Raw genomic sequence first — 19,826 nt, 5'->3', positions numbered from 1 at the left:
CTTTGCAGCTCAGTCCATATGCCATCTCCTATAAGAAGTCTTTTTGGGAGGCTGGAGGGAAAGGAAGTTAGTAGTTCTGCTTACTCCCTCCTCCACAAATGGTCATGTCTATACTTAATTTTGTTTACATATATTGTATCCCTACCAGTAGAATGTAAGTTCCTTGGTGTCAGGAACTGTTTTTCATCTTGTCTCTGTGTTCCCAATATCTAACACTGTGTCTTATACATAGCAGGTACTTAATAAATGCATATTGGATTGGACTGATTGGTGTATATAATTCTAAAAACTTCAGAAGATCTCTGAATTGATCAATATGGGTCCTCCTTCTACCAAGAGACATCACCACCATTTCAGGACTTAGCAGATGTTTTCAAAAATTGCTACAGTGCCCCTTTTCCCTTGTCCCCACTTCCTCAAACACACCTCTATTACTTGAAAGCTCTTCAAGTTGTTTTTATTTTTGGCACATTAAAAAAAAATTTGTTTTGAGGGGCAGCTAGGTGGTGCAGTGAATAAAGCACTGGTCCTGGAGTCAGGAGAACCTGAGTTCAAATTCGGCCTCAGACACTTAACACTCACTAGCTGTGTGACCTTAGGCAAGTCACTTAACCCCAATTGCCCTGCCTTCCCCCCCTGCAAAAAGCAAAAATAAAAAAACAAATTGAGATAGGGTTAAGTGATTTGCCTAGGGTCACACAGCTAGTGTCTGAAGCTAGATTTGAACTCAGGGCTTCTCCACTCTAAGGTCAGTGCTCTATCCACTGTGCCCCCAGCTGCCCCTACTTTTAGTGCATTTCCATTGTCTCCTTTAGATTGTAACCGTTTTTCCATAACCCATTGTATGTTTACACAAGGTCTAATAGCTCTTCACACTCTATACTAAATAAAAGTTGGTGATGAAAATGATATTGAACTCCAAGAAAGAATGGTATGGTTACAGCCCTTGTTGGCTTTATGAATGTATTTTGTTTATTTGGATTTGGGATGTACAAAACTATTTCTTTATTCTAATTCAAGCTAAAATACAGCATTTCCTCTACTTCTTACCTAACCTGACTTATCTGACCTTCCTTATAGTAATTAAAACAGAGAGTCTAGAACCTGATTGTGTTCAGGAGCCTTTCCATGTATTTGCAAAGATAATGTCTATAATAAGATGTTTCATTCATCTTGGCAATGGAGAAGAATGCTAATGAATTCCATTCTGTGGGTTCCAGATAGAAGGAAATTACTACTTCCCCTTGGTCCATAGAATCTTACAGTACAGTATGGAGAAACATTGTAATACAGTGGCAAAGATATTGGACTAGTTAAATAAGAAGACATGAGATCTGATCCCAGTTCTGTTATAAAGTTGTTGTGACTTTGGGCGAGACACTTACGTAGATGGTCCCTCCATTTCCCATCTGTAAAATCAGAGTAATTATACCTCCCTTACTTTGTAATACTCCCAGGGATGTTATCACTTTCAGCTGAGATATGAAAGCACTTTGTGAGGTACTGCACAGATCTGATAGAATAGAGGTATATCAAGAAGGCACCTATGAAATCATTACATGGAAAGCCTCTTTACTCAGAAGCTGGGAAAAGTCATTCAAGATTAGAAAAGTGATATGCTTCTCCAAAGAAGTCTAAATGGACTGCCTTAAAGTTAGCTGAATGTGAACTTGATCAAGTAAGAGACAGCTTTACTGATTTTCTCTTAATGTGACAGAGCTGCTGCTTAAAATTGATTGTGCCCTAGACTATTAGCAAATAATTTTTGCTGAATGGTTTAAAATCATTCAGAACATCATTGACATGGTAATGCCTGGATTTCAAATTGTTCGGTCTATGTTCTTGAATCATTTGCTCCTGGATGATACTTAGCTACAACCTTTCAGGGATATATGACATTAATATAACCCAATAATATTTCTTAATTTAACAACATGACCCCCTGCTGCACCCACAAGAACTAGGGAGCTATACCCTCTCACTTTCCACTAACAAGCGCTTCTCGCTGAGCTTGTGCACATCATCCATACTAGCAAGGGTCAGTCTGAGGTCACCTGTTTTCTAATGAGATCAGGATCCTTTTCTCACAATTGATTACATTCCCAACGCTGGCACCCCAGAGGGAAAACATGTATTAAGGCTTAGATTTAGTTCATGTCTAGAGTTTCCTGAAAGTAAGGAGTAGAAATATACTCAATATACAGTGTAAATCAGGTATGGGACAGATATTTGTTCCTTGTACAATCAATGAATAAACATTTATGAGGTGCCTACTACGTGCCAGGCGCTGTACTAAAGGCACACAAAAGAAATGCTTAACACAAAAGCCCCTCACAAACATGCATTAACAGAAAGACCTAAATATTAGAACAGGAAGCAGTTTTCATTACTGCTGAATAGGCATTGCCACATTGTACCTTAGCTTTGTACCGTTCCCCTTAGGGTAGATGTTTTCCTGCAAGCCCTAACAGGCACTGAATTCATCCAGTGGCCAAGAGAGCTAAAGTACCTGCCTGAAATACACCTAGGACCAGAATGAGGACCCAGGATCTCTAAACCTCCTGAACTCACAAGGAATCATCTATCTCAGGATTTTGGTCGCCTACATTAAATAAAGAAACAAACACAAAACAGAAAAGTCATTCAGAGGCCCAGGCTCTGGCTGCCACATGGAAATGATCATCACACAGCTGGTCTGAAGGGAAAGGTGGCAGCTTTCTCTGCCTCCTGATCCAGAGGTGAACTCAAAAGAGAATCGTACCCTGTGAAGCAGGGGAGAAAAGTGACAACTGAGGGAGAGCCACCCCTCTTTAAAAGTCCGCTGATTAAAAGTCCATTGACTTAAAAGTCCAGTCATTATTAGCTCTTCCTGCCCAGTGTCTAATAGGGAGAGTCCTTCATCATCCCCAAAGCACTCACACACTTCAGCACTGAGCTAGAATATACAGCTGTCCAGAAGTAGGGTGGGCAGCTCTGTGCATGCCCATAGTATTATTTAATAATAATAATAATAATAGCTAACATTTATATGGCTGCTTACAGTATGCTAGGAGCACTTTACAACTAGGAGATATTATTATCCCCATTTTTAAGGATGAGGAAACTGAGGCAAACAGACACTACGTGACTTACCCAGGTTCACAAAACTAACAAGTCTGAGACTGGATTTGAACTCAAGAGTTCTTCCTAAGTCCAGATCCACCACCCTATGCATCATGACACTTTAGTGACCAATTCACCCCAACCTCTACAGTAAGTCTAACACGTTTACAGAGACTTTGATTTTTGGAAGAGTTATTTAGCAAAGAAACTTTGCTTACTCTTGATGTCATAATTATTAGAATAGGAAGGGATTTCAGAGATCTTCTTGCCCAAAGCCTGCCTAGATGATGGGTATCATCCCTGAAAAGTGGGTGTCATGCTTTGGCTTCAATTCAATTAAAAATTTATTAATTATTTGCAAAGTTCAAGATGCCATTCTAGGTGCTAAGGATCAAAAACCAAAAATTAAATAAGGTCCTTGGAATATTTTTAATTTCCAAGTGAAAACTGAAAAGGAGTATTCAGGTAGAAGGAGAACCAAGGAGAACCAGAGCCATTGAAGTCAGGGGAGAGGAGAGTACATGTTGGGTAATGTGATGATCAACAGTGGCAGAGAGCTCAAGGAGGAAGAGGTCTGAGAGCATGCCATCAGTGGTATATGAATGTAGGATAGAGATAGGGCCTATACCTGTGATTTCATTGGGTATGGAAACACCTTCAACCAATGCAGGTCAGCACCTTCTCTGGAACATAGTCTTAGAGCACTGGAAGGCAACATGACTTTTCTAGGGTCATACAGTCAGTCTGTGTCAGAAGAAGAACTTGAACTCAGATTTTTCTGGTTTTGAGGCTGGATCTCTACCCACCATGCCACTCAGTCATTACATTTGAATGTAATGGAATGTTATTTTGCACCATAAAAAACAATGACAATAAGTTATTCAAAGAAACATGGGAAGTCTTCTATAAACTGAGGCAGTATGATAAACAGAACAGGAGAATAATATATACAAATGATTACAATAATAGTAATATAATTGAGAACAATTCTGAAAGGCAGGCAAACTCTGATTAATTATGTTGGCCAGTCTTGGTTCAGGAGAACAGATAATGAAACATATCTCCGCTATAATGTGGTAGGAGATTACATATATTTTTTTTAGCACTAAGTTATTTCTTTGCTTATCTATTTTTCTTTATTACAAAGGATGGCTAAGTGAAGAATAGGCTATATTCAAAAATGATTGTGATATAAAAATAAAAGGCACCCATAAACTTTTTTATAAAAATACATCATTTTAGCAGTTAAGAGAATCTTGATTATCCAGGAAGAAGAAATTTTAATCAGTCCATTAACAAGCTTATTAAGCATTTACACACCAGAAACTGTGACATCTATACCCTAGGTGTAAATTAACTTAAATGTAAAGAAATGGATGAATTTAATTCAGGTGATCATTACATATATTATTGTGGGCAAGAATCCCTTAGAAAAAATGGAGTAGCCCTCAGTCAATAACAGGGTGAGAAAAGCAGCATTGGGGCATATCCTCAAAAACAACAGAATGATATCTATTCAAATCCAAGACAAACCTTTCAGTATCATAGTAATATAAATCTATGCTCCAACCAATGTTGCCAAAGAGGCCAAAATTGATCATTTCTAAGAAGACCTACAACATCTTCTAGAAAAAACACCCCGAAAAATGTCACATTTTTCACAAGGGATTGGAATGTTGAAGTAGGAAATAAAAAGATAATTGGAAAAGCAGGCATATCTGACCTTGGAGTACAAAATGAAGCAGGACAGAGATTACTAGAGTTTTGTCAAGATAACTCACTGGTCATAGCAAACACTTTTTTTCCATGAATCCCAAAGGCAACTCTACACAGGGACATCAATGATCAATATCAAAATTGATTTTATACATTGCAACCAAAGGTGGAGAAACTCTATACAGACAGCTAAAATAAGACCTGGAGCTGACTGTGGCTCAAATCACAAGTTTTTTATTGCAAAATTCAAACTTAAATTGAAGAAAGTAGGAAAAATTAGCAAATGATATAGGTATGACCTAAATAACATCCCTTCTGAGTGTGAAGTAGAAGTGATGAATAGATTTAAGGGATTAAATTAAATTGAAGAAAAGACTGATTTTGGAAAAGATTGAAGAAAAAAGAAAGGGATGGCAGAGGATGAGATGCATAGATAGCGTCATGGAAGCAACAAGCATGTTAAAGGGATTAAATCTGGCAGATGGAGTACCTAAAGAACTAGGGACAAAGGCTTACAATACTCTACGGGAGACAGCAACAAAAATCATCCCAAATGAAAAGGAGAACAAGAAATGTTCTTTCTTGAACAATAAATGCTGTTGTTCAATAAACAATAAACAAGAACAATAAAATGACTATCTTATGAGACTTTACAAATAACTGAGGAAAAAGGGAAAAGGAAAGGGAAAGGATAAAGGGAAAGATATAGCCAAATGAGTAGAGAATTCCCAAGAATAGCAAGGAGAGATAAGACTACTCACTGAAACGGCAAATATTGAAGCTGAAGCTTAAATACTTTGACCACATAATGAGAAGACAGGACTCATTGGAAAAGACCATGATGTTGGGAAAGATTAAAGAAAAAAAAAAGGGATGGCAGAGGATGAGATGGATAGCGTTATGGAAGCAACAAGCATGAGCTTGGACAGACTTTGGGAGATAGTAGAAGACAGAAGGACCTGGCATGCTATGGTCCATGAGGTCATGAAGAGTTGAGCATGACTGAATGACTGAATAAGAGAAACTGCACAGGGTATTGAAGATATAAGAAAAAAAAGAAAAATAGCCTTTGCCTTCCAGGAACTCACAGTCTAATTGGGGAGACTTGTAAACAGCTACATACATACAAAATATACAGGATAAATTGGTAGTAATTTCAGAAGGAAGGCAGTACCATTAAGGGATAAGAGCCTTCTTGAAGGAGGTGGGATTTTAGCTGAGACTTGGAACAAGCCAGAGAAGCCAAGACATGGAGATGAATCAGGAAAACATTCCCTACATGGGGGACAGTCAATGAAAATATATGGAAGCCAGAGATGGAGTGACTATGCAAGGAATAGCAGGTAGGCTACTTTCAGTGGATTGTAGAGTATGTGGAAGGGAATAAGGTATAAGAAGACTGGTTAAGTAGAAAAGGGAAAGGTTATGAAAGGCTCTAAAAGTTCACACAGGGGATTTTAAATTAAGTTGTAGGGTCAAAATCACCTAACTGCATGGAGTTGAAAAAGGACCAGGTAGTGGCTAAATGAAACAGTGTCTGCACTTCTATAGAGATTGTGAGCCTGATTTTTTTTTCCACAGGCATTTGTATATGAAGGATAAGAGAGATAGGACAATATAGCTTGATTGGTGACAAGAACAAGTAAGGATTATTTTTAAGGATTTGTGAGAAGTGAGCATTCTTTTTTTGCTTTTTTGGAGGGGGGGAAGGCAGGGCAATTGGGGTTAAGTGACTTGCCCAAGGTCACACGGCTTGTAAGTGTTAAGTATCTGAGGCTGGATTTGAACTCAGGTCCTCCTGACTCCAGGGTAAGTATTCTATTCACTGAACCACCTAGCTGCCCATGAGCATATTTAAAGAGAATAGAGAATGATAAGGAGAGATTGTGAATGAGAAAGAGGGAAGTTCCTAGGAGAAAATAGAAAGGTAAGGACACAATTAAGGGAATTGTCCTTGAACTAAGAAAAGTCTTACCTCTTCTACTGAGACTAGAGTCAAGGAGAAGAAAATAAGAGATGATACAGACATTTTAAATTATAGAAGAGGAGAAAAGAGAGATATGGTGTGCAAACTTTTTTTCTCTTCTGTAAAATGAGACTAGAGGTCCTTTGCTTGAGGAGAGAGGTCAAAGGTTTAGAATAACCACTAAGTGGAGAATGATAGAGAATGTTGGGGGGGAGGTGGGGAGATTACCATGCAGCAGTAATGATCCAGTCAAGATTAGATGCTATGACATGATTGTGTGACTTCAACGATCCATTGTGTTGAACAGAAATATACTGTAGGGTTAATTTAGGGCTAGGAGCTTGCAATAAGACACAGGGGCAAAAGACTGAAGGGAGATGACAGTTTGTAGTTGAAGTAATTAATTACAGGATTAAGACTTTGGAGAAAGGATAGCAAGGCCAGAGCAATAGTGATAACCTAGAATAGGGAAAGGAAGATGGACTAGAGGTTAAAGTGAGGCAAGGGGAGATGGAAAGACAGAAGGTTAATAACCAGAGAAGAGAATTTCAATCTTTAGGGTTGTAGAGGTAACACAGTTATGGGGAATTATATCTAAGACATAGCCATCCTGGCAGTGGCTGTAGTGGAATGAAGGTACATAGTATAGGAGTTGAGGAGAATTATGAACTGAAAGGCTAAAGTGTTAAGGAGATCTTTGATATGTACATTGATTGGATCAATTTATCAATACTCAACAAGTATTTATTAGCCATTTACTATTTGTCAGTCATACAGACAGAAATGAAGCAGTCTTTGTTCTCAAAGGTCCTTCAAGGAGCAGGAAGATAAGAGTTGGAGTGGAAGATTGTAAATCAGGTATTGACTTATTGAAAAAATAAAGCAGTGGAGTGACATAGTGGATAGAGCACTAGACCTGGATAGAAAAACCTGCATTTAAATCTGGTCTCAGACACCTACTAGCTATGTGGTCCTTAAACTTTGTCTCCTCATTTGTAAAATGGGGTTAATGATAGCACCTATCTCCCAAGGTTGTTGTCAAGATCAAATAAGATAAAATTTGCAAAGTACTTAGTAAATTTTCAAGTGCTTATTATTATTATTTAAAAGATGGAGAGTGACCTGGAAGCTGGTAGATTCCAGTAGCTAGAATACGAACTGGATGATATAGGAGGAGAGGTTGTTGAGTGGTGGTGTAAGAGGGCAGACCTGACTTGATTGAGGACCAGACCCTCAAATATACTTCATAGCTCTAGAAGCAGCCTGACTCTGAAACTCCACCTACCTTTGCCTGGAGCACAGGGCAGGACCAGGTACTAGAAAGGTGCTCAGCCACCATATCTATATTCACTCCTTTTTCTTCAAGCCTTTTCCACATCTTCCTCAGGGACTGATAATCCAATCAACATTAACTCTGCTAGTGAAGTAAACTGAAGCAAGGAAACAATTTATAAAATATTGATAGTTTATAAATGTATAAAATAACTACAACACTCTAAATGGAAAGAACACCATTTCCAAAAATCAAAACTGAACACTTTGAAATTATAATGGCCAAGCTTGGTCCCAAAGAAGTGATATGGAAACGTACCTTCCTTTCATTTTGTAGAGAAAGAGGACTATGAGTGTGGAACATCGCATAAAATGTCAAATTAGATTGATGTGTTGGTTAGATTCACTGAACTTTTTTTTCTTTTTTCTTTTAAAGCATGGCTTTCTGAAAGGCAAGAGAAGAAGCACATGTTAAGAAATGAAGGTGATGCCTTTTTCTAGCTTGGAAGAGAGAGTAAAGATAATAATTCACCCATAGTGCGGTAAAGAGGGAAAGGACTTTCTTCCTTGTTCTCCCCCTCTTTTACTCTGTCTCTGAGAAATGATCCTGTTTTGTTCTGTTTCCAGTGCTGGTGGTTATTCCAGTCAATCTCTGGAGTTTGAGCCATAATCTTGGAGACAAGATTCCAGGTAGGACGTTGAGGTCATCAATGTAGGGAAGGCCTGAAAATCCTGGGTGCCGGGGATTTGAGTCTGAGGAAGATTTAAGATTTAGAACTGGAACTGTGCTCCATAGGAACTAAGCTAAGCTATGAACTAAATCATCTCCCTCCCTCTTACCCCAAGATATTGAGGTAATACAAAATGGGGTGGGGTGGAGAGGAAGAAAATTAAGCCTCACACATTGGGGAGTGTTTGCATATTTGTGATTGTACCTTTTGAGGTAAATATTTCTTTGTAAAGGCTGACCAAAAAAATTAAGGTGATGTAAAAAAGGATATTTTTAAATTAGCTTTGCTATTTTGAAGGGCATGTCATTTAGAATTTCTGTAATTCTAAGCCACATAAATTCCCTTCCCTGACCCCCCCAGTCCCTGCTCCTTCATAATCATCCATGTGATTCCCATCATTTTAGCATGCTTATCCCATAATTCCCTATTATTCCATTGTGCCCTCTGGAAACCTTGTACTATTATTAACAAACTGCCCTTTGCACCAGACCTGTACCTGCCCTCTTTTTGCATATAATTTATATTTACTTATAAAGGCATGTGTACATGTTGTTTCCCCTCAATTGAATGTAAGCTCTTTGAGGGCAGAGATTTTCATTTTGCCTTTGTACCTCTAGTACTAGTACCAGTGCCCACAACAGAGTAGGCACTAGATGAACACTTGTTGAACTGAGCTAGTTTGAACTGAGTTGAACAGAAAAAAAAAATTCTAGAAGTAAAAAGGAGGCATAATAAGTATATTTTTTTTCATCCAGAGCAGTGAGTTGTGCAGATGAGAAAAGCAGCAACCCTGTATTAGAAAACATAGCCAAGGAGAAAGTTTCTTCCTGAGGAAGCTGGGATGTCATGAGTACAAGAAAACTGAGTAAGTGTAAGATGAAGATGTGTAAGAGAAAGGGAAGTGTACAGAAAACAGTGGGAGAGGGAAAAGGGAAGAAGAGAATAGAGACCAAGAAGAGATTGAGTAGGATGGGGAAGAGAGTGGAAAGTGGTAAATAGAAAATGTGTCTTTAGAATCCAGACAGAAATCACAGGGATTCCAGAAGGAAGTAAGCCACAAGTCAGAGAAATCACCAGTTTACTCAAGCTCCCAACCTCTAGGGTGCTATGATGATAGAGGACACCATCTGTTCTCTGAATGACAAAAACAAGGGAGCAGAGGCAGCAGAGAATCCAGTGTCTAGGAACTTACTTTAGATAGAGGAATCCCGATCCATTTTTTAATAGCTCTATTAGAACATATTTATCTATACTGGGCTGAAATCTGCCTTCCTACCATTTTCACCCATTGGTGCTAGTTTGGCCTCAGAGTAAAACAAAACCACTAGTCCTTCTTCTACATAATAGCTTTCAAATTTTTGAAGATAGGTATTATGTATCCCCTAAGTTTTCTTCTTCTTAATCTTCTTTCAAAGTATCTTTGTATAATATGGTTTCAAGTTCCTTCACCATTCTAGTCACCCTCCTTTGGACATGATCCAGACTACCAATGTCTTTAATAGAATGTGTGCTCAAAACTAAATATAGTATTTTATAGGTTGTCTGACCAAGACAGAGGACAAGGGGGCTATCCCATCCCTTTCTCTGTACACTGACCTTCTATTAACATAGCCTAAGGTGGAATCATATTTCTTTGACTGACACATCATATCACACCATTGACTCATATTAAGCTTGCAATCAACTACAATCCCCAGTAGTTCATTTTTCAAATGAACTACTTTTTAGTCATATCACTTCCACCCCATACTTGTGAAATTAATTTTTTAATACAACCATAGAACTTTATATTAACCCTAATTAGATTGAATCATGTTAAATTTAGACCACTGTTCCAACCTGTCAAGATCTTTTGGGATCACAATTCTATCATTTAATGTTTTAGCTATTCCTCTCAGCCTCACATCATCTACAAATTTTAAAAGCATAGTATGTAGATCTTCATTTAAGCTATTGATAAAAAAACATTGAAAATCAAAAAGCCAAAGATAGAGTCTTATCTGAGAGCAGTGTTTCTCAACCATTTTTGTGTGATGGATCCCTTTGACACTCAGATGAAGTCTATGAACCCCTCTCAGAATGTTTTTAAATGCAAATAATAATAATAATTCATATTTTTCTATATTGTTATGTCATGTTATGTTACGTTATATTATTTATATTTTATTCTATATATGAATATTTATATAGTACTTACTATGGCTCAGGCACTGTGCTAAGTGCTTTTCAAATATTATCTCATTTGATCCTCACAACAACTCTGAAATGTAAGTGCTATTATTATCCCCATTTTACAATTGAGGAAACTGAGACAGACAGCAGTTAAGTGACTTGTCCAGGGTTGCACAGCTAAGTGTATGAGGCTGGATTTGAGCATAGGACTTCCTGACTTCAGGCCAAGTGCTATATCCACTGTTCCACCTCACTACCTCTAATAATGGAATTCCCAAGGAAATCAATTATATTTAAATTATTTTTTTTTAATTTTTAAATAAGTTCATGGACTCCATAGACACCTGTAGTAGAGATTTCCACCAGGTTGATAATTCTGCATTTTCATCAGTTATCACTTTTTGGATCCAGCTGTTCCAATAGTTACAAATCTACTTAATTGTAATATCATCTAGTCCACATGTCTCCATCTGGTGCACAAGAATATCATGAGATACACTGATGAATGCCTTGCTAAAATCCAGCTATCTACAGCATTTCTGTGATCTTTGTTGTTTCTTCAGTCCTTTTTTGTAAGTAATGTCCAACTTTTTGTGACCCCATTTGTAGGGGTTTTTTTGGCAAAGATATTGGAGTGGTTCACCATTTCCTTCTCCAATTCACTTAACAGATGAGGAAGCTGAGGCAAACAAGGTTTAAGTGACTTGCCCGGGGTCACACAAATAGTAAGTGTCTGTAGTCATATTTGAACACATGAAGACAAGTCTTCCTAGGCCTAGCATTGGATCCACTGTACCACCATGCTAATAAACCACTCTAAAAAGGGAACAAGATTAATCTAGCAAGAATTGTTCTTAATCAGCCCAAGGTGGATATGTCCACCATTTCCCTATCTTAATGTTCACAAGCTACTTCTTTAAGCATCTAGTTGAGAGGTTCCCAAACTTATTTGGCCTACTGCCCCCTTAAAAAAAAATTTGCTCAGAGCCACCTTAGAAATCTACTGTCTTTAACCCATTAATGTTTTTTCTTAATTTGCATCATTTCAAAAAATATAAAATACATATATTTTTTAAATAACACATCTTAAATTTAATAATTTATTGTAAATTTGTGTTTTTTTCTTGCATTGAAATTTTGATGCTGCAATAATGAATCATGTAACCATATAGCATATTGTAAACAAGTCATTACATGCACATATTCCTGCTGATGCATGGTGGACTTCCTGACAATGAGCTATATGCTTGCCTGCCAACACTTGCTTATTAAGATCTGTCGGTGGACTTGACCACTTATTGGTTTTATTATAACTGATTATAACTTATTATAATTATAACCTGTATTTTATGTGTTTATTTGGAGAATAATGTAATCACTAAGACTTCAACTCTGTTACACAACAGGTGAAACATGTACAAATGATTTTTCAAAATTTTCTTCTCTTCTTTCCTAATGCTTCCACTACCCCCTTAATGAATGTCCCCTAATAGCATGTGAGGCTATTATCACCCCCCTGGATCATTCCAGCACCTCCTAGGGAACAGTATCGCTCACTTTGGGAACCTATGATTGGTCAAACATTTTTTCCAGAATTTGATATCAAGTGCCTTGGCCTACAGTTTGAAGAATCTACCTTTTTCTCCTTTTTGAAAATTGGAATAATGTTTGTCCTTAAAATCTATCTCTCCAATTCTTCCAAATTCTTCAAGATCACCCACAGTATCCTATTCTCAACTTCCTTCAATACCATAAAGATATTGTTTGTCTGAACCACATAACTTGAACTCATTAAGAACTAATGACTCTCTTACCATTTCCTCCCCTACCCTGAGTTTCAGCTCTACAGAACTATTGTTCTATATTTTTCTGCATGAAGATAATTTTTTTTTTGCTTTCTGGAGGGGGGAAGGCAGGGCAATTGGGGTTAAATAACTTGCCCAAGGTCACACGGCTAGTAAGTGTTAAAAGTGTCTGAGGCCAGATTTGAACTCAGGTCCTCCTGACTCCAGGGATGGTGCTCTATTCACTGTGCCACCTAGCTGCCCTGATAATTTTTTCTTGGTAGAAAAAACTGAAGCAAATTAAATGGGTATTCAATAAAGGGCATTTAAAATTCAATTTTTATAGTTATATCTATCAATAAGACCAGAAATTTCTGCTGTCCATGGCAGATAGGTATTTATTTTGTGATATGTCAAGTTCCTTGTGTTATCATAAAATTCAAAAGCCTCTAGAGGACAGTGAGAGACAGGGGCTACAATTTTCAAATGCAGAGTGTCAACATTTTCAAATTCGTGTAACTCAGAAAAGAGGTTAGAGCTACATATATAGATCTGAGAATCATCTTTGAAGAGATGATAGTTGAACCCACAGTGTGATAGTATATGATGAGATTCACCGTGTGGTAGTATATGGCAATGGCTCTCAAAGCATGGTCAGGAGCCCTATGGGGGGTCCTCAAGACCCTTTCTTTTACACTTGACTCTGAGATCAATATTATTTTTATAGTAATACTAAGATGCTTTCATTTCTAATGCAGCAAATATGAATAGATATGACCAATATAAACAAGAGGTTTGGGGTCCTTAATAAGTCTTGTGAATGTAAATAAGTCCTGAGACCCCAAAATTTGAGAACTGCTACTATAGAGGAAAAATAGAAGAGGGCCTTAGGTAGTAGAATACTCATGACTAGTGAGTGTAACCTAGATAAAGAGCCAATAAAGGACCCAGAAGAATAATCAGATTAGTAAGTGAAGAAAGAGCAATGCCATGAAAGAGCAGTGTCATGAAAACCTAGAGAGGAGAAAGCATCTAGCAAAAGAAGGCTATCAATACTTTCAAAGCTTATAGAGAGGTTAAGAAAGATGAGGATTGAGAAAAGACCATTAGATTTGACAGTTAAATCATTGGTAATTTTGGAGAGAAGTTTCAGTGGAATAAAAATGTCAGAAGAATGACTGAAGAGGGTTAAGAAAGAGTGGATAGGAAGTGAGGGTACCTAGTGTTGAGAACTTTTTCAAGGAGTTTGGCTATGAAGAAGAGGAAAGATATAAGATGATAGCTAGAAATGTTAATTGTTTTTTTGTTTGCTTTGCTTTTTTAATAATGGCAAAGGAGACATGGATTTTTGAGGTTTGTAGGTAGGAAAGCCAAAAGATATAGAAGTAATTGAAGATAACAGAGTAGGGATAATGATAGGGACAACCTACAGAAAGAGACAGGAGGGAACTCGATCAAGGGTACATATAGAAGACTTTGTCTCCAAGCAAGGAGTGAGATGAGTGAAGAAGATAGTGGGGAGAGATACCATGTTTCCCTGATAATAAGACATTGTCTTATTAATTTTTTGGACAGAAAAACACCAGAGGGCTTATTTTCAGGGGAGGGCTTATTTTAATGAACATTGACAACAATTTTAATAAACAGGTAAATGTGAACAAAAAAAATGTACCTTTATTCAATAATGATCATGTCATCTTCTTCAACAACATTGTCATAAGTGTCCATACCCTGAATTCCATCCTGGATGTCTTGCGCCTCCATTTCCTTCAGAAGAAGTGGACCCAATCTGTCATGTCCAGCAATATAGCTCTCTTTAAATGAATATGTCTTGTCCAGGTAACCTGCTCATAGTGCCTTGGCGACACAGCTGTCAGTAATTTTATCGCACGACTTCTTCACCCAAGTCACGACTTTTTGCAGACAGGGCTTCACAAAGTTTCCATGCTGATTTCTTTCCATTCTATTTTCAATGTAGTCATTGACTTCCATGCGCAAATGGTCCTTGAATGGCTTCTTTATTGCAATATCAAGGGTCTGGAGATAGGCAGTCATTCCTGCAGGAATCATTACTTGATCTATTCTTCTCTCTGCAAGGAAGTTCTTCATTTCTTTAGCGCGGTGAGTGCTGGCTGAATCCCAGACTATCAGACCTCTTTGGTTACCTCGCATAACAAGTGGCAGGCAGCATTAAATCAACCCACTTTCTTATAACGTCTTGTGTACACCAGGCTTTTTCGGTTTCAAGAACGTAAATGCCAGATACACGTTCAATCTTATCTTTCTTGCCCTTACTGATGATTAGAAATGTGGCTTTCTTTCCATCCAAACGAATTGCCAAAACACAGGTGACCCGTGCACTTTCATAGCCAGTGGTGGGAGTGTAGATTGACGTTGCACCCCTGTGAGGAATTGTTGTTTGAGATCCTTGTCCCATAAACACTGCAGTTTCATCCATAGCAATCATATTGCAGGTTTGGTACTTGGAAATGTCGATCCTATCAATAAAGGACTTGAATGCAAGTGCACGTTTAATAACTTCAGCATCTTTCAGCTTAAACAGTGTTGTTGATCTTCTTAGGGACAGTTCATACCGTTGAAGGAAACTGTCCAACCAGTGTTGTGATGCTTTGAATCCTTCTGAGACCATTTCAAACTCTGGTGCCATTGAAAGGGCAAATGCTTGAATATCAGCCCTGCGCACAACCAAGGCCTTTGCTCTCCTGTCAGCAATCCATTCAGCAATGAGGATCTCCAAGTCAGGATATAAGGGCTGCCGACCTGATCCAGACCTGCGCTTTTTCCCTTTTCCCTCATCCACCTGTTGATTGAGGTTATTATAATCTGCTCTCCATTTTCTGACCATTTGAAGATCCAAAAGTTTTTCTTTACAGAAAACTGCAAGATTCTTGCCATGTGACTCCTCTACAATTGCTTTCTTATACTCAACAGTATAGCTCTTCCTTTTCGTACTCATGTCTGGGGGTCAAAACAGACAGAATAATAAAATTATGACCATCAGTCCTTCTTTTCACTCCATCATGCCCCCTGAGTTCTTCTTTTTTCCTCCATCATGCCCTTTTTATCCTCCATCATGCCCCCTCACTCCCGCTTACATACCGGGTTTTTATGTTGTCCTGCCTCAGCTCTCTTCCGCGGCACTGCTCTCAATGGTGCCAGCAAGCAAATCACTAGGGAAGAACAGGATGACGCGCTCACTGCTGCAGCTCTGATTGGATGCAGCTCGGAGCGTGGCATGCGTTTCACCCGGGGGGGGGGACGGTGCATACAGAGGGTACCATAATGTAGCGTGTAGTGCAGGGGATCACCTTCACTACAGTAGCAATCTCAATCGGGCTTATTTTCGGGGGAGGGCTTATTTTAGAGGAATCTTACACAGTAAGGGGAGGGCTTATTTTCAGGATAGGTCTTATTATCGGGGAAACACGGTACCAAACATGCCTTGCTTCCTTCAGTCTGATTCATGTGCTTCTGAACATAGTGAAAAGAAATCACAAAACCATAATGTTTGGGTCCAGTACAAATTTATATTACATAATCTCAACTGAGCCCTATCTGCAATATGTAATACTTTTATATTTTTCTAATAAGTTCACTGTCCCACTCACTACAGCAGCTATTCCAAACCTTTTCATTCCTTCCCAAGCCTATAGTGGCATTCCTTTCCCCACTCTCTCTGTGAAGGACCTTGTTTCATGTATCACCCTAAAGCCAAGAACTCCTTTTCTCTTCCTCTTTTCTAACATCCCTCAAACCGTGTTTCCCTGATAATAAGACCTATCCTGAAAATAAGCCCTCCCCTTACTGTGTAAGATTCCTCTAAAATAAGCCCTCCCCCAAAAATAAGCCCTATTGAGATTGCTACTGTAGTGAAGGTGATCCCCTGCACTACACGCTACATTATGGTACCCTCTGTATGCACCGTCCTCCCCCCCCGGGTGAAACGCATGCCGCGCTCCGAGCTGCATCCAATCAGAGCTGCAGCAGTGAGCGCGTCATCCTGTTCTTCCCCAGTGACTTGCTTATTGAATAAAGGTACATTTTTTTGTTCACATTTACCTGTTTATTAAAATTGCTGTCAATGTTCATTAAAATAAGCCCTCCCCTGATAATAAGCTCTCTGGTGTTTTTCTGTCCAAAAAAATAATAAGACAGTGTCTTATTATCGGGGAAACACGGTAATAGGACAGAAACATAATAGATAAAGGTGTAGAGCTGAAATGATTCAACAAGGGGTTAAGAAAGAAAAGGGAGGAGAGTATTAGGGGTGGGGGTGACTAGGTGGCATAGTGAATAGAGCACTAGCTCTGAAGTCAGGAGGACCTGAGTTCAAATCCAGCCTCAGACACTTAACATTTACTAGCTGTATGATCTTGGGAAAGTCACTTAACCCTAATTGCCCTGCCTTCCCCCCTCCAAAAAGTAAAAAAAAAAAAATTAGGGGTGGAGGAAATGGAGGTCATAGTGAGGATAAAGAACAAAGGGGACACAATGAAAAGAAAAGATGAATTTCCATAAGATTATGATCATATGAAGCATTTTTGGAGTTCAGAAACATAAAAATGGAATACTTAGGGGACATTTCAGGCAGCTGGGTGGCTCAGTGGATAGAGTTCTGGGCCTGAAGTCAGGAAGACTCTTCTTCCTGAGTTCAAATCTGGCTTCAGACACTTACTAGCTGTGTGATGACTTAAGTCATTTAACCCTTCTTCTGGAGAAGGAAATAGCAAACCAGTCCATGATCTTTGCCAAGAAAACCCCAAATGTGTCTGATTACAAAGAATCAGACACAACTGAAAAACAATACCTTATGGGTGATGTCAAGATCAAGAGAATTGCCATCTTTGTGATTATGGTAGAGTGGAAGACTGGATCATAGAAACTGAGTAGACTGAGGACTAGAAAGTTAGAGTAGTTGAGGGAGTATCAATATGTATGTTGAGTATTAAGGGCAGGACTTGTGTTGGAGAGAAAGACTGGGAACTAGGAACTGAGTTCATTGAGGAATGAAGAAGAATGCCAAGACAACAAGCATTTATTAAGCACTTAGTATGTACCAAGTTCTATGATACGTGCTAGGGAAACAAAGAAAAGTAAAAAATAGCCCCTTCCCTCAAGATACTTATATTCTAACGGACGATATGACATGCACATACAAGACATTCACAGAAAAAAATTAAGGCATTCTGAGAAGGAAGGCATTAGCAGCTGGGTGGACTGAAAAAGACTTGTCCTCAACTAGGTGGGATTTAAGTTGAGTCTTGAAGTACAATAGAGAAACTAAGAGGTGGAAAAGAGGAGGCAGAGCATTTCAGGTTTTGGAGGAGGGGCAGTTAATGCCAAGGGACAAAGTCCAGAGGTGGAGTGTCATATTCAAGGTGTGCCAATAGGTCAGAATTGCTGGAACATAAAAGTGCACGGAAGAGCCTAAGAAGACTGGAAATGTAGGAAGGAATACGGTTATAAAGAGCTTTAAATACCAAACATAGGAGTTTACATTTGATCCTGGAGGGAACTCTTTCAGAATGTCCTAGGGGTCATTAGATAATGGCCAATAGGATCTGGATTGGGTGATAAATTTGCATAACATGAAACTCAAAAGTGAAGAGGTTTCTGAAAGATGGCCATATAGTAAGAAGCTGGAAGTGGCAATAGGGATCAAGGAGTATTATACTCACACTTTTATGGCATTCTATGGTGCTCTCACACTTCTATGGTGTGAGATGGGCTCTTATATACAGAAGGTTGTGAGAGGAATTTAGGGATGGTCTAGGGGAGGAGTTTGGGGAGGGTCTTCGGGAGGAGTTAATGAGGTCAATGAGTGATTAAGGGTGGGAAGTAGCTAGAGGCTACAGACTATGGTGGGCTAGGCCAGTTTAAGAGTGTATTGATATTTTGATAGGTAGCAAGTCTAGTAACAGAGGGTGAGAAGTCTAGAAACAGACTTGCCTCATCAAATAGGATGATTTAATCTAGAGTCCAAGGAAGGTTCCAAGAGCCTGTACCTCAAGGACTCCAGGAGAGCTCGAGGGGGCTCCCAGAGACCATAGCTCATCAAAACCAGTACTGGAAAGGGAGCCAGGAATACAGTGTCATCAGGAGACAGTCTCAATGAGTGCTAGAAAACGAAAGGATGAAAAGGCTTAAGAAGAAATCAAGTTGAGTAGGTGTTCTAGAGAGTAAGCATATCTGGAATGGGACACTGGAGGAAGGGAGGGGGTAGGAGGAAGGAAGAAAAGGAACAGGCAGTTGGGAATGATAACCTGCTGTACATTGGGTAGCAAAGGGTTCAGAAACACTAGGATGGGGAAAATACACAAATTAGGGAAAATATTGATCATTTAGGAATGAGTCTAAGCAGAATACCAGTGGTTTAAGAGAGGTCAGTTGCAGAAATTAAGCCTGGGACCTTGAATTCTTTCCAGACACTATTGCAGGTTTTCTAGTCTTAGATAAGATGGGAGTTCCTGCTGAACCTGGAGGGAGCTATCCCTCATCAAAACAAGTGTTTAGGTTGTTCAAGATCCTCTCTCAATGTGGGAAAGCAAATAATACCCAATAAATCTGGTAAGTTACTTGGGTCTCAGATCGTGAAGGGCTTTAAATGTCAAACAGAGGAATTTGCATTTTATTCGAAGATAACAGGGAGCCCTTGGACCTTGTGGAACAAGGAAGTGACATGGAAAGATCTATGCTTTGGAAAGAGCATTTTGACAACTGTGGAAAATAGAAAAGGAGAGAAACTCTTTTGTACTACTTTTTCTAACCTTCTACCTCTCACTTAATAAGTATAGGACAGGTCAAGTTTATTTTTGCCTGGTTTGTAAGTGATTAATGAACAATTTTCCTAAAATGTCAGAAAATGACATTAGTTTCTTTGAGTTCTATACTATACAGATATAACAAAACCTTATCAACTTCAACTTCTGTGTACATAGAATTAATTCCTACAAGGACAGCTGAAGTTTATCTTTGTTCTAGTTTCTTAAAATGGATCTACTAAACACATCAATAGTATAAATAAGATTATAACGAGAATATTTGCATACTTAAGGGAACAAT

This window comes from Petaurus breviceps, unplaced genomic scaffold (assembly GCF_028583685.1).
Source record: "Petaurus breviceps papuanus isolate PSGF00001 unplaced genomic scaffold, PetGlider_PUasm1.0 582, whole genome shotgun sequence".
Classification (NCBI taxonomy): domain Eukaryota; kingdom Metazoa; phylum Chordata; class Mammalia; order Diprotodontia; family Petauridae; genus Petaurus; species Petaurus breviceps.
The sequence above is the reverse complement of the archived record's forward strand: the minus strand, read 5'-3'. Positions refer to the sequence as shown.